At 32.1% G+C, this 26,473-nt stretch overlaps 1 protein-coding gene across 3 annotated transcripts in view; it reads left to right on the top strand.

Annotated features, from left to right (window-relative positions):
- Positions 1–264: 264 nt before the first annotated feature.
- LOC123711004 overlaps positions 265–26,473 on the top strand; it is a 73,165-nt gene continuing 46,956 nt past the window's right edge. For 2 of the 3 annotated variants that reach the window (XM_045663382.1, XM_045663384.1), the window contains exon 1: positions 265–479. The gene's annotated coding sequence lies outside the window, so the exon portion shown is untranslated. Of the gene's footprint in view, positions 480–22,126; positions 22,149–26,473 lie in introns of those variants that run through there. The other variant, XM_045663383.1, reaches the window with a different exon arrangement.

Here is a 26,473-nt window from a genome sequence, read left to right on the forward strand (position 1 = left end):
GTGTCTTATTCGTAGCCCAGCGGCTGCAGCGCGCGGTCGAGTTTATGTCATTACAGGAGCGCGGGAAAGTTGACATCCGTCAAAATTAAATCGTTCGAAACGGTTGTCTATAGGCATTTAAAATTAGAATTATTGTTCTAAAGAGTATTTATATAATTTTAGAGAATACGTTTTCGCGGCGTTGGCGCGTTTTTACGAATGTTTTTGCGTATGGGTGGGGGAAGGGTGGGGCCACGTTTGACTCGTCCCTCTCTATCGAGTATTTTGATTTAGTTTCGAAGTCTTACGTAGTTGTGGTAATTTTTTCAGTCGCGTGTTGTATGCGCGCGCGACTTGTTTTCCCGCGGTTCAAAATTCAAAACGGCATCCGTTCCCGCGTCAAACTTTGAAACTGTGTATTATTTAACTGTGTTGTGAAACTTTGTGACAATAAGTGTATGAACATTGTGTTTATTATTCCTGTTGGATATTATTATAAGGTAATATCTACTTTAATCTAACTAAACAAGGACTTCAAAACTATTAACCATAAATTGTCAACATTTTTAACTGAGAGATTTATATAAACATAATTACGTATAGAATAATAATATTGTCTAAACTAAAAGATAATTCAAGTCATTTTTAATAACAAAAGACAAAATCAGCATTTTTATTACGTTGTTATTATATATTAATAAAAGAAATGAAACTATTTATATTATTTAACTATAACTAGCATTTTCGCAATTGTTTAGGTATTTGTTGATCACAAATATTATTGCTTATGTTAGAAAAATAGTACAGCAATATAACTTTTGAAATTGGCTTATATCTAACAGATATTAAAAACTTTTGCTCAATTAAGCCCAACTATATATTAATGATAAGAAACTGTACTAGATGATTTCGATTATAAGGTCGAAGGTTGTGTGTTCGAGGTACACGTTCGGGGTCGAGCTTCGATTATGACGTTTACTAAAGAGATAGAGAGAGAGAGAGATTTACCTTTAGAGCTGCCTCCAATAAACTGCTCATCAGAATTAAATTAGAAGTTCCTGTCATTATCCAAAATTTTCAGCTTTACAATGATTAAACAGCTCTTTATGATATGTAAAATAATAACGTATATTCAATTACTTCAATAGTGTGTTGAAAGGCCGGCAACTCACTTGCGAGCGTTTGAGTGAGTTTCCATTTGCGGCGGCTCGTGCTATGTAAAAAAAAATTGAAAATCCAAGAATAATGTTAAATAAAATCTACATTTTTTTCTAATAATTGTAAATAATATCATGTTATTTAATTAGGTATATATTATATTATATTATAATATATATTTTTTATTAGATAATTTAATAATTGTAGTAACGACTGTAATATATAACTGAATGTATATATATATAAATGACTATCGTAAATTAATACATTATTAATCGAAGTTTAGAATTTCAATTTCGCAAAAACAAACTTTTAATTACTAAATATTCTCGTTCCTACACTTTAAATATTTCAATTTTATGATAAAGTATCATAGTATGATTCAATATGCTATTATTAAAACATATAGCAAGACTATTAAAAACAAATATCTCTCGGAGTCATGCTTCCTAAAAGACATCTGTTTATATACTTAACAGACACAGAACTCTTATTACAGGGTTATATACATATATAGTACTATATACACTTAAATAATAAATAATAAATATCTAAACCAAAGATTATTAAGCTGAATGTGTCCTATACCCCACTGGGGGGTCATAATTCTTACACGTTTGTAGAAACGGTCATGTGCTGAAGGGATTTCGACCGGAACAGCCTTATCAGGCGAATGACGCCACAACACAAAACAATCAAGAACGTGATCGTTATTATAAATAAAACCACAAAACAATGAGTTGGCGAACCATATTTCATATAAACGATTGTTAAATTTACGAAAGCTTATAAGTTATAGATACGAAATAAACTTCTTTAATTATTTATAGACTTAATTAACCGTATGAAACAGTTGTAATTAATTATCTGTTTTCATTAAATGTAGCACAATTAAAAATAAACTTAAAATCTAATCTTAATCTTAGTGAACTTTATAACCCCGTAATTGTGCTATTTCTGTAGATAAATTTTGTATTTACTACCTAAAACATATATTCCTAACTGTAAACTGTACAAAAAACATAATAAAAATTAGCCTAAAATCGGTCAGGTCGGTAATTAAGATAATTTTTAACTTAACTAAATTTCTATTGATACCCTATAAAGTTTAATTCCAAGAAAAGGTTAGAGATTATATTTTCTTTAAATATATATATAATAAAATATAAAAATATATATAATTCATATATAATAAAAAAAAATCTATAAATATATAAATAATAAAAAGTCCTAGCGTTTTAAAGTTTAAAAGATTTAACTTTCGTCACTGTTGGTTGATTACTTGTAAAAATACTTTGTGCTTAATTGTTAATCTATTGAGGAGGAATTAACGCGGATTAAACACAGTTATTTTATAATACATAGTTAGATAAACCTTATAACAGTAATATCGAAGTTAATAAATCATTATGAAGTTTATATATAAACCTTGAAGAAGTTATGACTGTAGAGCAGCATCCAAAATTGTTCAAAACATTCAAAGATTCGCCTGTATCAACCGTGTATTCAAAAAGTTACGCCATGAATACCTATTTAATTTCCTTACTAGAAGTTATAGTCTCTGCCGTGTAACGCTGCAAAGGGAGATTATTTAGACTATAGGTATTGTTAACAATTATTGATATTAATATGACATTTGCATGCCTATTTTTAATGGCTGATTGTGCGAATTTCTATAATTAATCGATTTAAATGTAATTTCTTTGCATAAACTGATTTATTATCATTATAAAAATTCCGTTATTGTCATCCATGGACTAAACGAGCCATGATATTGAAATAGTGTCACGCTGCTAACTGGAATTGTACGTGTAATATTTTATACCAATTGTGATTCCTCACAGGTTTCCAATAAAAAAACACATTTCCTAATTTACTCAGAGACGCGGCACTTAACAATGGTTTGACGTGATTCATTGATATAAGCAATGCCCTTTCCAAATATTAAAATATCAAATTCCAGTGAATTGCAACAGTTATATGTAACGCATATTTATACGTTACGACTTGGGGGTTTAGTCAACATACCTCCATGTTGAAAGTTGAAAACATAATTTGTATGAAAATTACAGTTTGCGTCGATAAATTTTCAAAATCAAAATTTTAATAATAAGAAAATTTTGTTATAATTTTCAAAGTAAGTATCCAGAGTTTAGAGTCCAAAAATCCAAAACGTTATACGTAAATTATATCAAGAAATATTCCTTATATAGTATTTTCATTATAATGTTTGAAAGATCGAAAAGGACAAAACCATTCGAATTAGTGAATTATTGAAAAAAAAGTACAAGAACAGAGTGTCAAAAGAAGGAGGAGAAAGTAGTTCAAAGGAAACTTTGAGTAGTCTAATTGGACAATTTATGTTATATATCCTTTATGGTAAATTAGGATTAGTTAATAGACATAAGTTAGGCTAGATCGTAATGTTAAATAATGTCAAAGTAAAAGTTAAAAGACACACAATTTTTATGAAACATTTAAATCCAGATGTAAAATATTATTTTCTTACAGGTTATGTATGCCTAAATTTTACCAAAAATTTAGGCTTCTTCACTATAAAATACCATGATGTCAAATAAGGCTTTATTTTTCTAAATTTAATTAGGTTTTAGAGCGTAAAATGTATAAGCTTTATATATGAACAGTCTAACAAAAACAAATAGAGTAATTTACCATCTAAATCTATCTTGTAGTCGTCAAACAGGTAGCCATAATAGGCAGATGTATTTCTTCAGATCTATTAATTGTCATTTACAATTGCAGACCTGCTACTTATTCCGCTTATGTCTTCATACGTTTAATTATTTTTGATGGAGACTTTGGATTTGTAGAAATTCATTTTGACATTTACCATAAGAATGTCCCTTGTCTTAACGTTCACAGTTCATTAGCTCAGTTCCAGTTTTAAAAAACGATTGTCTATTGCCTAATGTTTAAGATCGAGGTCGAAAAATAAAACTGTCAAACTTGTTCCACATTTGAACTTATTGAAAAAATAACTTTTGCGCTTTTACTTGTAAACACAACGGCCTTGCTGTATAATTAAAAAGTTGTAATTGTACCTAATAAATAATAATACTTTAAGGCCATAAGATGTAATCAAATTTATCTAAAATTACTCGCTTTATAATGCCGAATCAGGAAATTGGTAAAAAAAAATTTAATTAACATATAACATTTTAATGGTTGTTTATTTCCTGTTACATGACTCTAAACCCTTTTATTGTTTATATTGGCTCAATACCAATCTAAATTCTACGTAAGTCCTTTTTATTCAATGGCATTTTCAAAAATATTTAGCCGCATCTAAAATTGCTATTAATCGGTAAAAACAATCGTTCAATCATTCACTCATTCAACACATTCCAGAACTTGAATTACAATAAAGCTCTTTTAAAAACATGAATTCTTAAGGTTTGTTAAAGGTTGCGACTTACGAATGAACTCTGAAAGGATAATAAAATTATAATAAGGCCTACATCTCATATTAAACCGTCTGCTCCGCCATCTTTTAAGACAATGAGCGTTATTGTCTGTGCTTAATTCCATTTTTGAAAAAATAATCCATTTCACATTTTATCCTTTGGTTGTGAGACTGCTTTTACAAAGTAAACCTTATTAAAACGGAATAAGTTACAACATCAATTACAATTTATTTATTTGAAAATTATTCTTAATGTGAGACACAATAGCCCTTATAAGGACCAATGGTTCAATTTATTATAAATATATGTATTATAGCTTACTTAAGACGATATTGTAGAAAACTAATAATTTCTCGTTGTACTATCGAAATTTTAACAACGAAGTCTTTGTTAAATGATTCAGAATATTCATTAATTCATTCATTATTCATTGAACATTCAAAGTTTTAGATCACCAATTAACATCGTTCAATATCATACACCGTGGGACATATAATGACGTGTCAAGACTTCCACAAAGTTGAATAGTTGGTCATTTAAATAGAGCGATCCCTCAATTGGGGTTAATTCCCGTATTTAAGGAATATGGGAGTCGTTAATTATTACTTGTGTTTCGTAGAATATGGTAGAATTTCTAGCTAAAAGAAATTAACTTTAAATTCAATCTCAAACTTTTTCTCAAATGGATTTTTTTCTTACAAGAATACTTATTCATGAAACGTGTTTTTTTATTTGTAGATTAAATACAGATAAAAAGTGAATGAACCAAAAAAAAAAAAACGAACGAATATGTAAACGAGTTTAATTTTGACAAGATATTGACTGCTGACTATTAATTGATAATTTGAACGGTTCCTAATTTACTCAACCAGATTGTGTCCCAGTTAGGTAAGTATTATTACTGTTATTATAAAAATTATTCTAACACGTATTGCATACATTTCAGATACAAAACCAATTACTTACTTCGATATTTAATCACGCCACTTTCAAATAGATCCGGAAACAAGAAACTCAACATAAAGAGCACGTTGCTACTTACATCACGATCGTGATTCAATGTTAAGAACATATTCAGATGTAATGACCAATCTCCGGACGAACATACAAAAAAAACTAACGATCATTCGAGGCATTAATGCATCAGTTAAACCGTCAGACGAATGCGCATCCTTACATTCATAAAAGAACGAGTGTTTACTCCGATTTCAAATTTGGAAATAGATTTGAAATTGGAATCGTGTTTTAAATATGACAGACGGATATTAGATAAATGATTTAATTTGGCTTTTTGATTTGTGCGACAAATGTTTTAGTTGTCATTTTAAATTGACAATCTGCTCGTTCCGTTTTTAAAAATGGTCTTGTAATTGCTTTTAGATATTTATCTGTATTGTTTGAGTTAAATTCAAAAGTTAGACACACGGCCGTGACATGCAATACATTCTTTATACATTTTTAATTAAGTCCAAAACACGTAGCCCGTACCACACACCCGGGGTCAATATTCTTAGATCAAACGAAAACCATTCAATCATGAGCCCCGAATGACTTTCGAACACTACCGTAGGTGGACGTTAAAAAATTGGTCGTGTTCACACGCAGCGTGGTCACCCATCAATCAATAGGATCATATCTCCGCCGAAACGAAACTAGCTCCGGCCAACATTATGATTTTTGAGTAATATTTTATTCAAATCTTCGCTTGATTGAATGTTTTAGTTAAGCTTTTATGATCTCCACGTGAAATAATAAATATCCTATTGAGTTATGTTATAGATTAAAAGCATTTGCAATTTAAATACTATTTACTTTTTACGAATGATATTTTCCAGCCGCCAGCACATGATCTGTCTCGAACGTATACTTTTTGAGGCGCGCTAAAATGAACTTTCGTTTGTCAATTGCTTCACATTTTGAATTTAGAACGAGATAAGTGCTTTGTTCTTTGCGTGTTCCTAATTTAAAAAAGAACGAATGATTGCAATTAAAACTTTCGTTAACCATTCATGGATTGTTATAGCAATGTGTCTATGGTTCGTAAAAGAATGTCAGCGAGGGCCACCCCGAGTTATAGTGGGTACGTGTCCTGGCGCGTGCCGGACCGAGCATACACAATACACCGTGTTACGTAACAAACTACGCGCTTAGAATTCACAGATAGCCGATTTCTCTATCACCTTTTACTGACATTACAATGGGCCAAAATTTATGGATAGTAAAAATTGTCTAGACAATTTATTAAATTATATGTCTTGAGGTTAAATTATTATTCTGGAACCGTATTTATACCCAAATATCGCGGGCCTTTTACATATGAATGTTATTTTTCGTCGTCCACAATGAAACACTAAAAACGATTAACTCATCAATCATTCATTCAAAAGGAGTCGTGTTGCAAAACTTGAAAGTAAACGAGAACTAGAGCTTCACTAGTACGCGCTAACAGAACTTAATGTGTGATAATTTACACGCATTGTAAAGGAAACTTCACAAACGTAGCGTTTTATTTCAAAAGATTGATTGCAGCAAGCTTAAAATTCTTCTTTTTTTATTTGTGACCTTTCAAATGGATTCCGTAATATTGTCATTTTATATTAAATATTCTGAGTGGGTTAAAACTCTGATTGGCTTAGAAACAATATTGTAAGTTAGATTTCTAGGGCCTTACGTTTAATCATTAAATCAGACGATAGAGCAAACTTATCAAGACGCTTTCTTTGAAACGTTCCATTTTACGTGATTAGCAGTTAATCGCTCTTCGTGTATCGCACTCCACACTTCACGACAGAGGTCACATCTCAAGACAATGCTCAATGAAGGCTTAACTTGCGGGGCGAGGGGAGGGGAAATAATTATTCCCCGCTAGACCGACAACCACGCCCGCCATTGTAACAAATTGTGCGTTCGATGTGGCATTTATAGTGAAATGGGAATATTTTAGGTTGACGTTTCGAATTCTTTGCACAGATTATAATATAGGTGTGGTGAACGAAATGAACGAGTGATTTGAGATGATTACTGATTTGATTTGATGATTCTGTGAATTATGTTATAATGTCATTGAAAATTTTCTTGCTCGTTCCGTGGAGAGTTGAGATAGCTATTAATCCTTTAAATCGGCTGTCCACAGACTACTTTATTCTTTTAATATAATAAGAACACAAAAGAGTTTTTACATCTGAAATGAATGACACAAATATGTTGCCCACTAAATTCTATTTTTACGAAAAGTGCTTGCCGGGTTAATGTAAAAATTTCATATTGGCCGTTATGGACGATATGATTGATTTTATAGCCAGCTTCGATGTTTTGAAATCGTTTTTTGTGTTGCCATCTTGAGTTTCGGGAAATATTGTTATTGCCAGAAATATCATTGGGATATTTCCATTTTGCTTTCGGCTTTTTCCACGTTGCTTAAAAATTTAATATTTTTATTGATATAAATAAATAAACTCTAAGGACCAATAAATGGCAGTGTGGATCGACTCCCAGTGGGGATCTTATCAGTGAGAAACCACCTCCAATTAAAGAAAGAGTATTCTTCTCCCTCAAAAGCCAACAACGTACCCACTAATATAGGCGTTCATGGGATGCAGAAAACCTCCCTTTTTGGGGGTCATAAAATAATATTCTACTACTAAAATAAAGACTGATTACTTATATTACATTAATATATTGACAATACTAAATCGTTAATTCCTAACAAAGCCACAGTATGAGTGTATGTTTGTTGATAAGATCCAGATGTGTTTTGATAGGAAGCAGGCGCATCGACCGACCAATATATTTTTTATTTATTTTTTCAATCTTTATGAGTCGATAGAGATATAAACATAATGATCTTGTATGTTTACATTTTAAATATATATGTTATGACTTATGTGATAGCTATCCATACTATGCAATTAAATGTATAAAAAAAACATATAGTTTTTAGATTCATGTTTTTTTACTGATTAAAACTTTCTTACCTTAGATTACAGTCAAAAAACCATTTCAGACAGTTACATACAAACATACAAAAGGTTTAAACGAAGACAATACTATTGATGGTCGAGTATCAACTACGATGTTTTAATATAACAGTGTTGCTTTCCAGAAAATTTTCAAAATGGCATTTGGCTAATCAGTCCCTGCCAGTAATAGTGGCGCCGCAACCTAGACCTGGGCCTCTGATTTCTGTATGTTTCATGATATGTCAGTCCAATAGGCAAGGTGATTAGCCTCCTGTTCTTGATTCATGACGACTTTTTGGGTCTACGGCAAGGTTTACAATATTTTCCTTCACCGTTCGATCGTATTTTAAATGCACATAGATAGTAGATTGGTGCACAGCGGGGGCTCGAATCTACGACCTAAGGTTCGAGAGTCAGATGCCGAAGGCCAACAATGCTCAAAAATAATTCGTTAATAACAGTTTAATGAAATTGCAAATGGAATTTCCGAATAATAAAACATGACTACAATGTCAACAATTACAATTTACAAATAACGAACTGCGATTCGGTCTTCGAAAATCGGAATCGTTTTTAGCGCCATTCCAATTCCGAATTAAAAATGTAAGAATCCCAGCTCGCGAAAGGTATTTATATTTTATTTCATTTAAAATCCGCCATCTTTTGTTACCCCGCGGCCGTTCGATTGGAATTCATATTTTTCTGTGTTTTGTTTCGAGTTGCGTTCGTATTGTTTTATTGTTCTGTGCCGGTCCTAAACGCTCCGTTTCGCGTTCCGAAACGTGTATTAATTATTTTCTTATTTATGTATACGCCGAGCTCCTTTGATGGTGATTAAAATTTGACTTTTATTCCTTTCAAATTAATTACTGGGTAAAATAGATTATCGTGCTATAAAACCTTATAGTAGAAATAAAAACAAACAATTTGTTATATATATATATGCCTTAACAACAAATAGTTTACAACGCTTATTATATTATATGGTTAAGGTCATATTTAATAACAAAATTGAAGCATTTATGTATATATATATGAAAAAACAAGATAGTGGTACCGCTCATAGACGCTTACATAAGGCTCGCAAGTGAGTTTGTTGGCGTCTTAAGAATTTGTACGCTCCTTGAAGGACCCAAAGTTGAATTGGTTAAATCAAACATTTTGAAAGTTTATTGATATTTGTCTCTCATAAATCAATGAAATGGCAACGTTTAAACTAAAATGTTAATGCATATTTAAACAAAACTTTTACATTGATTAAATGACAAATATTCTCATTGAAAAACAATTTAAGATAAATTCAAACAATTTTAAACTGTCAAGACATAAGCATACATTAATAGAACAGAAAAACAGCTATTCGCTTCGGCTGTCAGGATTAGTAAGTTTTTTAATTTCACATTTTACGGCACATCAAATCTTAGATAAGTATCGTTTACAGAAAATAACACCGTTCGCTCATGTGTGAGTGAGTGACTTTCCATTTCGTTCGTTACTCATCAATCTCAAATAGATTCATTGTTCCTTTGACATTTACGCCATGCTAAGTTTAATGCAATGTTATAGCGGGAGTTTTAATTAATGCTGGGAGGTTCGATTCAGTTTATTTGTGGATTTAGAAGCGTATTTCAGTAGCTAATGGTAATAATAGTACCAGAGAACTGTTCCTAGTAGCTTCAGCGTGCGACTCTCGTCCCTGAGGTCGTACTTTCGATCCCCGACTGTGCACCAATGGACTTTCTACGCGCATTTAACATTCGCTCAAACGGTGAAGGAATCTCGCCTTAGACCTAAAAAGTCGCCATGAGTTAGGCACAGTAAGTACTTGGATATTACATTAACAAATTAAACATTTTTGATTTATTTAATTTAAAGGTGGGACGTAGAAACGAGATTTGGCGCCAAAAACTATGTCAAATTTTTTGAAAATACGCCTTACAATGTATAATTGAAAATTTGTTTAAAGTTGCGGATAGAGTAGCGGGCGACGATTTCTGATTCGTACAAAATAGCTCTTCTAAATTGGTATACAAAGAGATGAAAACACGAAAACAAGCAAATGCACTAGAGCGTATGCCAAAATGCCACAGACAATCGGTATGTTGTCTACAAATCCAAAATATAGATTAAAATTAGAATTAACTTGTTTATTATTTTCGATAATATAACGCTTTTATTCATTTAAAAGTATGCTTAAAATATAGAAAATATGACTTCACATATTTTACACAAATACACATTAATTATATTCGAACAGAATATATAGAAAGCTCATTAAGATCGTGATAAAATTACGGTAAGTTGTAAGATTGTTGTAAAATATTTCAATATTTTCATCAATATTAGTAATTTAGTTCTAAGATCGAGACACTGGACCGTTACAAGTAGCAGATAAGCCGTAGGTAAGTATAGAAGACTTTTAGTTCTAGTAATTATTAATATATTAGGATTACAAAGAAAGGGACATTTAGCTAGAACTATTCTCCACAAATATACACGATCAACAAAGTCATTTCTTAGGTTATGTAACTCAAAATTCTTAATTAAGAAATAAAGTCTCTGAACCGAAGTTAGTATGTATTTATTTTGCCCTAGTGGACAAAACTTTTTAACACAAAAAGCTATGGAGCACTTACTACAAGCGCTAAGCTTTTTTAGTTTTATTAAAATAATATGTCAGCAAACTGTTATGTTCTTATACACGTCTGCAACTATTTTCCTGCAATTAACGATTCCAAATACATATATTTCCACGAATAAAAACATTTTCTATCATAATGCTATATAAAACCTCGCTTAAACGAGTTCCAGCACAATTAGAAATATCAGGAATCTGGATTGATAATAAATAACATGTTTCATCTCGAGTGCTCACTGGAATAATGTAAAACCACCATAAATATCATGGAATTATGAATTGTTCGAATTGCAAGTAAATTAGTCCAAGAGTTAACTATTTATATAATATATATTGTTTATATATATGAAAAAGATAATGATAAAATGTATTATTGATATAGTCATTAAGTTGATACTTTACAAAAGGGGTTATATATATATATACAAAACAAAGGTTCATCTGAAATTAAGTGATACCGCCCATAGCATAGAGACTCACACGGCCAAAAGGCTGGCAAGTGCGGGCGCTAAGTCAAATTATTTCGGAAAAACGTCACGGCAGCTGGTTCATAGAGGTGTGGAACGACGGACGTTAGGGGTGGAATTGCGTATTCTGCCTCGATGTCCGTCGATTAAATTTTAATAAGCATTACTTGTCAACTATTTTTGACTAAATTATCCTCCTTCTGCTCAGCGTCGTGAAACTCCCGACTTCTTTGTGGCAGATTACTGAACTGCTATTTTCAAATCTGACGACCAGATAGGTGATGGTAGAGAATGTGTTAATTGTGTCCTGCGTACCCTTAGTCCAATTTCCCGGATTTGAACTACGTATAATTTTAATTAATCTAATTACGTAACAAATGTGTTTTCAAACGAATTGTCAAATAAAGTTTTCTACTATTACCATTTTCTCTATCAATTTCATTTATCGTGTATTTTATATATATATATATAATAAATACAAAAGTCAGTTCTTAGCCTATATTGCAAACGTATTCGACGACGCTCTCGATGTATTGACCTCACCGTTTGTTTTATTTCTTTAATTTATTGAGGTTTGCGTGTAACATTTAAAAACTCAAATAACAGTTCCTTCGTTCATCGTTCTTCACCAAACTGAACATTATGTACCATAATTCTCAGTTACTAGATACTCGTAATCATAAATTTTTTTAATTGTATTTTAAGTATGTATGTTCATCTTGTTTCGATTCCTTTATTTTTACTGTGCTTTGATTTATCTTATTGATTATAAGAATTTGTTTTGAGTAGCGTTGGCCTAGTGGTATCATCCCTGAGGTCGTAGGCTCGATAACTGGCTGTGCACAAATGGACTTTCTATGTGCGTATTTAACATTCGCTAAAACATCGGGAGTCAACCTTGCCTTATACCCAAAAAGTCAGTTGCCTATTGGATTGACAAATGATACAGATACAGAAATCTGAGGCCCAGACCTAAACAAGTTGTAGCGCCACTGATTTTTTTTCATTTCAGCAGTTCATAGCAATTATTCTAATAAATATTTGAATAGGTACTTCTTAAATAAATCTCATTCGCGTATCTGTATGTTGCAGGAGTTGTCTATGACTAGTTTATACAATCTTAATCTAGTTCTCAAAATGTCTCCATATATCAGGTTAGACTCACAGCACAATTTGGCAGTTCCACTTGGCACGCGAAAGATGGATTTTGTTTACTCGCAAGAAATTGCATTGTTTTAGATAAAGATTCTATTCGAATATCGGGTAAGCCTTCGCCTGTATTCGGATAAAACAAAATAACATGTATAAAAGTCTATAATGCAATTTTAAATATGGAAAGTTCTGTTCGATATTTAAAAATTTAAAACTTTGCGTGAATTCGCCTGTATCCAAATAAAATATTGTCTATGGTACAAAAACTATAAGAGCATTGTTAAAATATGGAACATTTTGTTCGATATTTCAAATTTTTAAAGTTTTGCGAATGAAACGACTTTATGGAAATTTGACTGTATCCGGATCAAATGTCTTAATATAATACATTTAAAAAGTATAAGTCTACTGTTTAAATATGGAATACATTGTTCGATATTTAAAAAAATTCAAACTTTCGCGAATGAAACCACTTGTTGACTGAGATACTTTGAAGGAAAACAAATTAGAAATTAGTTGATAACTATATACTACTTTACCTGCTGTATAAGTTAGTAAGGACTGATCTTATGTCTCTAAGTTTGAGAGTCTTACTTATGTGAACTGAGTATACGAAAAGAAAAGAATCGTCAAGCGCGGGAACAGAATATTGCGGAAATAAGCATGCGCGATTCTCTCGAAGCGGAGAGATTTATCGTGTGTCAATGAAGACTCGAATACTGTACTAGAATTAAATCTATCTAAATTGTTGTGCGGCTCAAAATAGGGCGCGTTTGCTGCAATTATTTTAGTTCTGTCTTTCTGAAAATTGGCAGGCGTGTGAGATCTTTTGCGAACGGCATTCGGTTGAGAAACCGTTGTGGTCTCGACCAGTGTTGAAAGAGCCACGACTGCCATACAATACATTGGGGATTCACGACACGGATATGTCAAGACGGGCTGGATAATTTTATAAATAAATTACAGTATTATACGAATAATAGGATCGACTTTTGTCATCAAAGCGGATTAGTTAACTATAAATCAATTGAGAATTAACCACATGCTATATCATTCAGCGAGCCAAAACCCTCTGACAAGTATTGCGGAATCAGCCGACATCTTTGTAAAGATCGCCCATCGCTACAATTAAATACCTTATAGAGAATTGCGGTGAAAAAAGGCCGACCAACGCCGTCGCGAGATGAAAATTTACATTTGTAATCAAAGACATTAATGTCTATAATAAACTGCATTGAGTCGCGTAAGAGCGGAACGGAGTTATCACGGGGGAGCGAGATAGCATCTAGTGTGTTAGCTCCGCACGCGATCGCATAGCTGATTATACAAAGGACGCATTTTTGTTGTAAAAGTTACGTGAAAATGAACTGTGAAGTAACCGAATAGAATATAAAATCGGGGATTAGTGGATCGTTATTGTATCGTTTTTATCGAAGTGCGATATCGGCGCGTGCGCATAAATGAGACAGACCTATTGGGCGGAAGTGAGAGGGGGTACTACATTGCAATAGTGCGTTATCATAAGCGTTTGCTAAAAATGCTATAGATCGCTTTCCGCGTAGTCTATTATGTGCGCACGCGCGGAGCTGTGTGCGTCGATTTTCTTACATGGACGATTATTTATTGATCCCTTTTAACCAGTTTACACCTTTTATTTGTGTAAAAATATCGTGACTTGTTATTTTTTATATCAATAAATATTTCCTGGAAATTCGATTTCAATTGGTTATTGCCTTTTTCTAGATCTTGTCTCTCTGGAATTAATAAAATAAATTTAAACCGATTATAAAATATATATATTATTTATTCATATATATGTTCTTATAGATATCTAATAACATAATATATTTACAATATTCTCAACCTACATAGTAATAATAATAATAATTTAAAAAGTTTGGACCCTATGACAGTGTACTTACATAATGTACCTTTAATGCTGGCATTTTCCCACATTGCAATTCTTATTCGTTGAGGAAAGCCCCACCTCCGGTACTGTGTACTAGTCTTAATCTTTCATTAGTTGTGCACTTGAACCCCAAGGTCCTTGAATCCCAGAGTCTCTACTAAAAGGGAACAAAATCAAAGTTAAAGGAAAGACACTTATATTTGAGCCCTTAATTATTATTTTTATACGTAGTATGAAATTGTAATTATAATATAAAACATCCTTGGTAACGCCTAATGTCCATTAATATCATATAAAAATCTAAAGAATTTAATCAAACTAAACGTATCAAAAGATAAACTTAATTTGATTAAACTATTTTCAGTTAAATATTAACAAAAACTGCGATTACAAATACACAATGTCTGTTAATTTTAACTGAAACGACAAAGAAACGTAACGTTAGCAGGTGCACATTCCCCGCAAAACGCGATTAATATGAGATGCGCGCGCGCAGGTTAATTAATATTATACACTATTCTCACTGAGAAATATTGTTGTTATTTATGCGTCTGCCCATTATTTAGGCGACAAGCATCGCACTTATCCAGGAACTTAACAGAATTAGTTTAATTATTTATAAGTCAGACAACAGGTCCGAGCCTCAGATTTCTGTATCTGCTTAATGAAATGTCCATCAATGCAATAGACAAATAGGTGACTAGGGTCCTGTGCCAGACTCATGTCGACTTTTGGGTCTAAGGCAGGGTTTCCTCACGATGTTATCCTTTACCGTTCGATAGTTAAATGCGAACTTAGAAACTCCATTGGTGCACAACTGGGGATCGAATTACGTCCTCAGGGAGCCGCATGCTGAAGCCTCAAGGCCAACACTGCTGTAAATAAAGGTTTTATTATAAAACAGCTTTTACAAAAAAATTCAACCAGTCTTTACATACGAGACAATATCTCTAAAAACAATTATATATTCCACACTGAAATTTTTGTCAAAACCAGTAGCAATAAAACGCATAATGACAATTGACAAGCGGAATTAATGACGCATGACATAACCAGAGTGTAATACTGTACCAAACAAAACGCACTCCGCAAATAGCCCAGACGTCTCGTTGTCCGCTAGCGGCTACCCCGAAACGTCATAAATTGATAAATAACATCACTTAGCGGCTATTTGTCTTACATGACATTTAAATATAGATTACGTCAAATTTTGTTGCGTATTTTACGTCTGTGTATATTTATTTATTGAGCAGTTTTGGCTTAGAGGCTTCAGCGTGCGACTTTGTCGAACGGTGAAGAAATACATCGTGAAGAATTTTTGCCTTAGACCCAAAAGTCGACATGAGTCAGGCACAGGAGGCTGATCGCCTACTTGCCTATTAGATTGACATACCATTACACAAATACATAAATCTGAGGCTCGCACCTAAAAAGTCAACGCCACTGATTTATTTTTAAAAAGATTTCCAACGCTCGGCACATCGGTGCAAGAAAAATATTGTTAATAATTGTTCAACATTAAATGTGACACTTGTAGGCAAACATAACAACACAATACAGGAAAATCGATGTCCAGAACCTAACTCGTTTATCAGAATGCTTAATGCAATCGGTGAGCTTTGGCCAAAACGTTCTTCTGAGAGGAGGAGATGCATCAAATGGAATGCAATCCAATTTTTTTTTATTAACAGGAAGCAAACGGGCAGTACTATCTCATGTTAAGGGATACGCATAGACACTCACATTGCCAGAGGGCTCGATGCTGGCCTAAAATTAATTGTACTTTGTACAGTTGAAATGAGTGATTATTTATTGTTCTTATTATACCCAGATTAAACGCAATATTTCGACATTTATATTATATATTAAGTTAATAAGTTACCCCTTTTAAACGAGAGCTGATGAGAAAAAGGAATTACAGCATCTGTGAAACACACATGCATTCATTGATCGTTTTTACAACGATATTGTATTGTAACATCCTGTAACTTTACACTCAGCGGTAAACATGATGCACCATGTACATTGCGTTTTGATATTATAGAAAAAAAGATGCATATCATAACAATTTTTGTTAAAACTATATATTACTTATTAACACATCACACGAAATTGTTTATATGTATGTATGGTATATAAAGTATCATTCTGGCAACGTGGCGGTATCACTTAACAACAGGTGAGTATTTCCCGTTTGCCCCTGTTACTTTAAAAAAAGTAAAGCCTCTTATTGTCAGTCTCGTCTTCAAACACAGTTTACCTAATATACTATTTTCTCAGTAAGTAATAAGACATTACTACTACTTGGTTGCCGATATAATGTATACTATATTATATATATATATATATATATGTATTTCACGAATACATATTTTAAATAATAAATCTTTCTTTTTAACTTAATATGATTTTTTAGCCTACCTTTTAGTACATACCAAGAAATTGAACCTTTTGCTATGCTACCCAATTGAGACTTCGCTTTTTCCGCATATAAACCTATCAATTTTAAAGTTTTTTTTTAATTCCATAAAACAGTTACAAATAAATAAAAAAAAACTCGAATTGGTCCTTCGAATTTTGCGCTTGCGATATTTTGCAATTAATTTTTATTTATGATAAACAAACGTTTATATACCAAATAGTTATATTTGTATATATTTAAATTGTCAAAGGTGACGTTTAACTATCGAACTGTCAGAAAATAAATCTCAACGCAAGTACGCAATGTATGTTAAACAGAACCAAGGGCCCATATCCCGTGAAGTTCAACGACCTTGATCCTTTTGGTTTTTTACACTATACTTCTCATTTGACCTCAATTTTAAAGGGACCAGTCATTTTTATTAATTGCTTTCATTTAATAACATTTCTTAAATCTATCAAAATTCACTCGCATATATTAAACTGTTATAATTTGTGTATATAATAGTAACTAAATTGTTTATACAAATTATACACGATGTCTTAACCAGAAGTGTGTTAAAAACATTATTTTCATTACGACTTAACCAAGCAATCTTCCGACCTGAAATCATTTTAAAACTATAACATATTTATTCAATAATATATGGTCGAAGAGGGAAATATATATTTCCATACAACATAGCCTATTGCTTGCTTTATATAGTAATCCTGCATGGCGAAACGCGGCGATTTCTCAATTCATATTTCTGTATGAAACTTCTGCCTATTTGTCAAGTCATCATAATCATAATAAGTTTTGCGTTTTGCTGTTTCAATTGTGTTTAAAATTTAAACTTAAAAACTTTATTAAACTCGTGTCCTAGGTTTTGAATTCTAAAAAAAACGGTTTTACGAGAATACTGCTGCAACGCGATTCCCAATAATGAGGTCTTGATCAACCGGATACTGTACAGTATTATACTTTTCGAGTTAGCGATTTTAGACCAACTCCATAGCTAAGTGGATATCACAAAGAACGGTTCGATCACTGTAGTACAGTACAGTTACTATCTAAAAGTAAAATAAAGGAGCAGGGCGTAAGGTTAGACTTATATTACATATAATATATAATATATAATATGACTTATTCGAATAAAAACAGTCATATGTAATTTATTTCTTAACAGCCCATACATGGCCAAATTCTAATTAGAAATATTACATATACATTTATGTTTACCATAATTCTCATATATTTCAGACAAGATAACTTATAATACTGTAAATATAGTATGACGTGGTGAACTTTAATAAAAAAATATTTTTTACCCAAGACTAAGCTTGTACATTACAAAAATTTCTAAAAAATATGCCTCGTACGGAGGCTTTTTGTAAGTCCAAAAAAAAATATAACGACAAAAACTTTTTTGTAACATCACCCTCACTATTCAATCATTTCTATGTTCCCGCATAAAACCCCATTCGCCCACACCCTTCTAAAATTATATTAAAATAGTCAAAAGAGTTAAAATTGAGGGGAATAATAATCCTTCAACAAACACAGCTGAGTTTAAAACGAAAATATTTTTCGTCCAGCTTCCTATCTCGGTTTTAGTTTATCACAATAAATAAAGTATAATCCTATATATGCAGTATATGTCGCAGGTTATCCTTTCTAAAACAACATAAATATTACAAAAAATACTTTGATTTTCTTGACCTAAATATAATAGGAACGATTTCCGAAATTTAATGAACAGATAAAGAGGCGGATGAAGCATGTGCCTATAGTTTATCTTGTAATAAACCGAGACAAATTACAAGCAAATTTGTGATATTGCATTCATTACTATTAAGACACAATATTCATTTATTAAGATGGTGTTATTAAGTCGCTATTTTTTCACGTAATTTTATATGAAGCTAAAAATAAATAATTGATCATACAAAACGAACAAAGACTAACAAAGGCGCGAGATTTGAATTTAGAATAAAAAATTCTAAATTCAAATTTCTTTACAACCAGTAACTTTTTGTTATTGAAAAGAGGATATGAGGGAGCGGCATGACGAACGCAATTTAAATGGTAGGGTTTTGCTTTTGATAAAAGTGAATCGGTAATACGTCATTTTTTGTCATTTACTTGTCAAATTTATAAATTAAATAAAAGTTTTAAATGTATTTAAATGTTCGTGCGCTGGCCTTATGCGTTTGAGTGCTTAATTACAGATTTATTTCGAGAACTTTGAAATAATTCCATTACGATATGAGAGCATCAAAAGTTATCGACATTTTTTACGAATGAGGTACACTCAAACTATATTTAACATGAGTAAAAACAGAAATGAAATGTTCCCATCCACTTGAAAGTGTATTACTTTTAAGTAATTTCACTTGTACGTGAACCCCTCACACATGCACGATAGGGTTGCCAGATGTAATATAAAAATCAACGTTAAATGAGCCGGTGTTTGAGGGGCTCCATTAAAAATATTAAATTAAATTTCCTGTTCCTACTCCTGTCATCAAATTTCAAGTTGTTATCAATTATTCAATTTGTGCAAATAATATTGACACAATGTTTTGTGTAGGTGTGATGATGTATATTTCACGTCGGTTTTGGTAAAGGCATAAATAATAGAGGAAGTTTGGTAATTTAAAAAAAATACTACAACTCATGTGAGTAACACAAATTTTATATTTGAGAAAACGATTTTAACAGTGTGCGGAAATAGACTGCGGTACTAGATTACCTCTTTTGTTATGTTGGCAACACTGTTACGTGATAATAATTCGACAGTAATCATCTATGTAGATGTTTAATATCATAGAACAAAACATATAATTTTTGTTGGTTGCATAACTGCTACGCCAGTTATCTTTCCGCAGTACAATGTAGACTTAATACCAAACTGAAAAATATTAAAAGTTTTCTGACAGTTGCCCAAGTGTCGAAACAAGTTCTGACGTGTGGCAACCCTAGCGCGCAGATGTTGATTCCATAAAATAATATTTCATGTAAAGCTCTAACCGACCGAGGGCGGAAGGATTGAGTTCTATTTTTAAAATTTTATATTTCTACCAGACTCTTTGTGGCAGTACTTTTTAGCCATTGAAAAAGTTTTTATGTTTTGTCTATGGGTTTTAAAGTATCATCTATAAATGTTTAATTATTGGTAAAAAAAAGTAAATTCATATACCCATAATATTTTTTTTTAAGTTATGTTACAAAGTAACAATTATAAATTAAAATGCTATGTTGTGTAGTACAGGTAAAAATACAAAAACCTAAGCCTTAAACAAAACCTGATTAGCCCATAAAAACGGTGCCTCGCGATAAAAAAGTTTGACCTCCGCAATTTAAACATATTCCTCGTGACCATTCATCAATTAAAATGGACGACTCGTTATTAAAGGGGATAAAAAAGGAATAAATCTCGAAGCGAGTTTAAAAAGCTTCGTTTCGAAGTAAAGAATGTTGTGTACAATCTCGGGTTCGGACAAAAAAGTGACAACAGATAAAAAACAACAACACGGCCGTGGAACAGATTATCAGCGCTAAAAGGGTTGCTCCCGCTCTTCTTTTGTTGTTCCAAATTCAAACTTCAACCGTACAAGGAGCGAATGCGAATTCTATTTTTGAATATTCTACCGAGAATTTTTAATTAATGCCGCTCGGCTGAGCCCGTATTTTTAAAATTCGTTTTAAATTGAGTTCGATATTCAATTTTTGCGTTCGATTCCCGCGTTTTTTATTTATGTTGTGCGATAATGACGTTTCGCTTTAAGTGCTTTATTCGGATTGGCGATTTTATTCCGATGTTCTTCTTGAAGGTCGGTAGTTGTGGTGATTAATGGCCGAGATATGGAGTGCTTTTTAAAATATTGACGTTTTCTGCACCACGACAGTATGTTTTTCCTAAATGTACAATGAGAAACAACGTCAATTGTCAGCCTTGGGCCAGGGTAAAACGCGTTTGTTGAAGTAAATGTCCTGTCAGGCATTTCATTCATAATCTGTGCAGTAATGCAAATAAATAAAATAAACTAAAAGAAGGAATCACATCTCTTATATATTAACATTAATATAGTCTATTAAGTATCATTCAGTGTTATGATCTGTGGCATATTGTCGCGAAGGGACGCATCAAACGCAGTCAGCATACACAAGTCGTTGACCTCCTTACGCAAATGGCGAGTTATGAGTTATGATCGACATTTCATCAGACAATTGATAAATATTAATTTAAGCAACAATTTTTATTTACAGTTAAGAGCTGTTTATAACAGACACTACAATCTAACCGAATTTACATTTAAAGTTCTATTTATCTATTCGAATTTACAATAAAATTGCGATGGAAAATGGTGGCATTTTCAGCAACTCCATCAAGACCGTTGTAGAAAATGCTAACACAGAAGGCAAAAGATCACGTGGCCGTTCACCAACCAGATGGACTGGTCATGTGAAAGACTCATCGTCCTCAAAACTTCGATTTTGACATACCGGACTTTGTGCAAGGTTTCGTCTTTGAATCTTACCCTCAGAGACACGCAAGTCAAATCTGAAACTTTTTTTAAAAATCTTATATAACTCAGGGAAGCTCTGATGTTAACTGATACCGCCGTTAGACACACTCAATGTTATGCTCGTTTCTTGTACGACACTAAGTACGAGAGTCTTAGCTAAGTAAGGAATACTTTCTTGAGTTGAAGATTTATTTCCGCATATTAATTTATAGTTCAGTTTTTATTTACAGGCTTTCTGATGACGGTAATTGTAATATGGATGAAGTCGCGTGTAAAAACTATAACACACGAATGTCTTAATGTGTACATCGGTTTTAATAATACGTTACCAATCATTCGATCGTATAATGGCTTTTAATATTCCATTTTCGAAAATATTTGAAACGTCATGCTCTATTCCTTTGTATCGCGAACGATTTTAAATTTAGAATCGATTAGAATCGGAAAACCGGTTAATCGTATATTAATGTTTTTTTCTTTTGTTTTCAGGTACGGTGTTGCCACGAAGAAAAGTCTACAATTAAATATGTTAGTAATTTTTTTACAAGATCTCTTAACCTATAATAATAATAATAATTGATAAATAGAAAAAAAGTTTATCGCTGTCAGCATTTTCTCGCTGAATTGCGATACTTAGTCGTTGAAGCACCAGCTCTGGGGTCACCGATACTATCTACCAACCAACTTAAATCTTTAGTATTTTATTTTTGAATCTCAAACATAGTATATAGAAATGGTATTTAGATATAATTCTCAGTTGACAGCATTACAGTGGCCTTGAGCACTGTCAAATATGACAAAGTTCAAATTTGACAGCTCTTGAATACAGATTTAAGAGAACTTCCAATTTAGAGCAACACTGTTTTGTCGTACAAATATTATGTACTATTTTCTATTTTTACCGTCCCCACGTAATGTTATTATGTCCCCTACCCTTTAGTTTATTTAAAAAATGGAAAGCTGAGCGCGCTTACAAATAAATTGATGAAACTGGACTCACCCTTTAATATAATCACACCCATCTAAATTTCAAAAATATGTTTTATTTCTAGTAAAGTCTTTAGAAAAAGCTTTAAGTTTTGATACATTACTAATAAATTTTTCTATAAACATTATCAAAGCTCCGAGAAAAAACCTGGAAGAGGTCTACACTTATGAATTTGCGGACTTGTGTTTCTTGTTAATTGCTCCTTTTGTTAGTATAATTGTTAAATAAATAGAAATATGATTAAACTCCAGACTTTCTAAATATTAAGTATTAACGTGACACGATTCCGTCCTTAGACCTTTATTTATAATTCTCGACGCGTTTAAAACAGTAATTTTAAACCGATACGTATGCTATTAACACCTTAATTAGGCGAACATCTACGCGCTCCACATCGCAATCGAATTTTCACAGCTAGCAACATTGTAGACAAATCCGCGCCATTATCGTATCAATGACGTTGACATAAGATCCAAAATGGCGGGTTATTAACTTAGAAATCTTTTTATTTGTTAGTTGAAACAATGAGATATAATTCGTATGAAATGACTTGCATTTATAGATTTCTTTGTTCGAATAGGATTAAATTTCAACAGATAATTGTCATTAGCGTTTTGTATAGAGTCTAGTTGGTTTATAATTTTCGTTGTCTATGCCTTTCTTAAATTATATCATAGGCTACAGTTGTTCTATAAGCTTCAATGTTATCCTCTCATATCTTCTGAGGGACTGAGTTAATTTGATAAATTTTCTTATTAGACAACTGAAAATCAGTTAGAAAACAATATTTACAATATTTTTTTTTAATTTTCCCGTAGCAATTTTCTCTAACTTAATCGGAATCGGCGTCCAGTGGTGGTCTACTCATGGATGGATCAGGAATTAAAAAAAAAACAGCGTGGTCCTCCCTCAAAAGCCGGCAATGCTGACTGCATGGGTGTCCATGGGCTGCTGTATTGGTCCTGTACTCTTGACATAAAGATGTCAAACTGGATAATAAAGATTATCCAGTTTACAACAATATACTTCCGTTACTTTAGTCAAGTATTTTGTGCAGCAATTCATAATAATATACAACTTACTTACTGCCAACGAAATCAGACGTTTTTAGCAATAAATTCATCGAAAAACGCCTTTTATAATTTAACATTATTTATTCGATATTCCTTTAAACTTGCACGACAATGGCGTTGAGAGCAAAAAATTTAAGAGCGTGTCAGACGAGTTGCGTATGTAAACGCCTTTGGATTTAAGTTAAATAGATCTATGTACTTAATTAATTAGACGATTTTTTTTAAAGGAAGATAGATCTGTGAGTTTTTTAAACACTGATAGTGAAAAAAAATTACCGTACAAAAATACCTAAATGAAACAATACAATACTATTTAACAATAGTGCTATATTTTTATTTCACACAAATATATTAATAACAACGTTGTTAATATATTTATATCACAAGGTTAATATAAACTCTTAGGCTTTGAATCCCCTATAACACTTCGTAGTCCTCATTACTAATGGTCGTGGCTGTCTTGAAAATCCCAACTGATTCGACTTGCTGCCTTGACAGCACTCTATCTTCAGCTTTTCTCAGTGTATTAGTCAGAACAACGGGTAGGCGATCGATCTCGACTTTGCCTCCCTGCTCTCATATATGTTTCACAGAAATCTGACCTAAAAAGGTTGTAGCGCCACTGATTTATTTTTATTGCAGACGACAGTCAAAATATACCTATATAATATTTATAAATAAATAAACGCCGCGATTTAAATCAGTGTGAAGATGCCATTACCAGCTATACCATTATGAATAGTATAGCCATAATTCTGATAACTCTTTAAGTTTATTGCATTTCAAATGTATTGTAAATCGCTTAACATTTCTGCGAAAAAGTTAAGAATTTTATCATTGCCATTTTTGGCCGCTCCGCCGATACTTATAATACCATATAAAACTACCATTTTGGCATGTTTCAGCCATTTTCGGATGAAACGTATGTTATTGTATGTCAATATTACATGTAAATTTTTACGTAATTTAAATAAATACACGTATATCTGATTAAGTATTTATTTCCAACACACAAATATAAAGTATAGTTATAACGCACTTACATAGTTTTTTTCTAAATATTCGACTTAAAACCCCTTTAACGAGAAAAGTTAAATGAGAATCATTCCTACATAACGCGGAAAAATTCTACCGTGTTACCGGGATTACTGTATTAACAATATTCTTAACCCACAGTTAGTATAGTAATTAAATATTAATACATAGAAAATTAAAACAAATCTAAAAAGTTTTGTCTGTAGCAGTATACCTTTAATGGAGTTTCGTCACTGTATTACGATAGTCAATCATGGCCACCATCAGCTCTGGGGTCAGCGGTTCTGTCAGGCGCCAATTTAATTTTATTAATATTTACATAGTTAATAAAAACTATTCATTGCTAGGTACTTTAAAATAGTTTATTGTGAACGTGCATTTGTCTTTTAATATTCGTTTAAATAACCCCTAAAAGCCTTATGGAAACGGAAATAAGTCTATTGAGTATTCAGGTCCCTAGTCCGATTGACCGCGTATGAAATTGTACCAATTCATAAGACTTTCTACACCCGTTTTGGTGTAACGATCATTTTAAATTGTCCGTTATAGAACTGTTTAGGAATTCTAAATTGATAATTAATCATTTCAGATTTAACTGTTATATTTAAGTTTCAGTTAGTGGGGGGCGTTGACTTACCAGACTTTTGGCAACAAAATATCGTTGAGACTGCTTTAGTATAACTTGAAATTAAATAAATTCATCTAAACTTCAACTAAACTTAATTATTTATTTATTTATTAATGTTCACCACATATATCTGTTATATATTACACGATATGTTGTCTAAAATATGTGACAATTATGGTAAACATAAATACAGTATTGATACATCAATAAAAAATTTTTTTTTATAAAAAGCAAGAGATAACCTTTTTCAATGTGGCAATAAAGTACTAGAATAGTTTCTGATCAATCCCGAGAAAGCGAAACGCATCATTTTTTATTATTATTGCTTAATATATCATAAATAATAAACAAAAAAATCAAATTCCTTATGTGTATAGCCTTGGCAGTAGCTTCAGCGTGCGACTCTCATCCCTGAGGTCGTAGGTTCCATCCCCGGTGGTGCTCCAATTGACTTTGTGTCTATGCTTCATCATACGCTCGAACGGTGAAGACATCGTAAGGAAAGCTTGCCTTAGACCCAAAAGTCGACGGCGTGTGAGGCACAGGAAACTCACCTATTTGCGTATTACATTGACATATTATGAACCCAGACCTAAAAAGGTCGTAGCTAATTTAGTTTTTATTCATAAATGAATAACAACAAACACCTTATACATAATATTACATATATCTCGTTTCTGGAGCCAAGCAATAACATCCCAGATTGCCTAAAAACTACCTTGCAGACCTCGTGCTCTGGTAACTCATTCTTAACATAACTGGGTTAGAGTATCCTTTATAATATTCATTATTTCTATGAAGAGTCCGCAATTATAAGGCGAGTAACACTAGCAGCCATATTGCTTTTGTGAAACTCACATGCGTCGCCTGCATATTAACGAGCACCTAGGTACACACTTAGGACTTAATCCGAACGAATTTGTCAAGTAATTCAGTGTTGATATTTATATATTTTAGATGAGAGAAGTATATATTTTACATTGAGATTAATATTTAATGTTTTTTTTTTCGATAAATATTTTTAATTTATAAGAAGTTGTAATTAGAAATGATTATTACTAGTAGTTTTATTACATTTAACATTGCATTGTCAATATTTCTAAATTTACGTATACAGAGTACAGTAGTA

The sequence above is a fragment of the Pieris brassicae genome, chromosome 6 (assembly GCF_905147105.1).
Source record: "Pieris brassicae chromosome 6, ilPieBrab1.1, whole genome shotgun sequence".
Classification (NCBI taxonomy): domain Eukaryota; kingdom Metazoa; phylum Arthropoda; class Insecta; order Lepidoptera; family Pieridae; genus Pieris; species Pieris brassicae.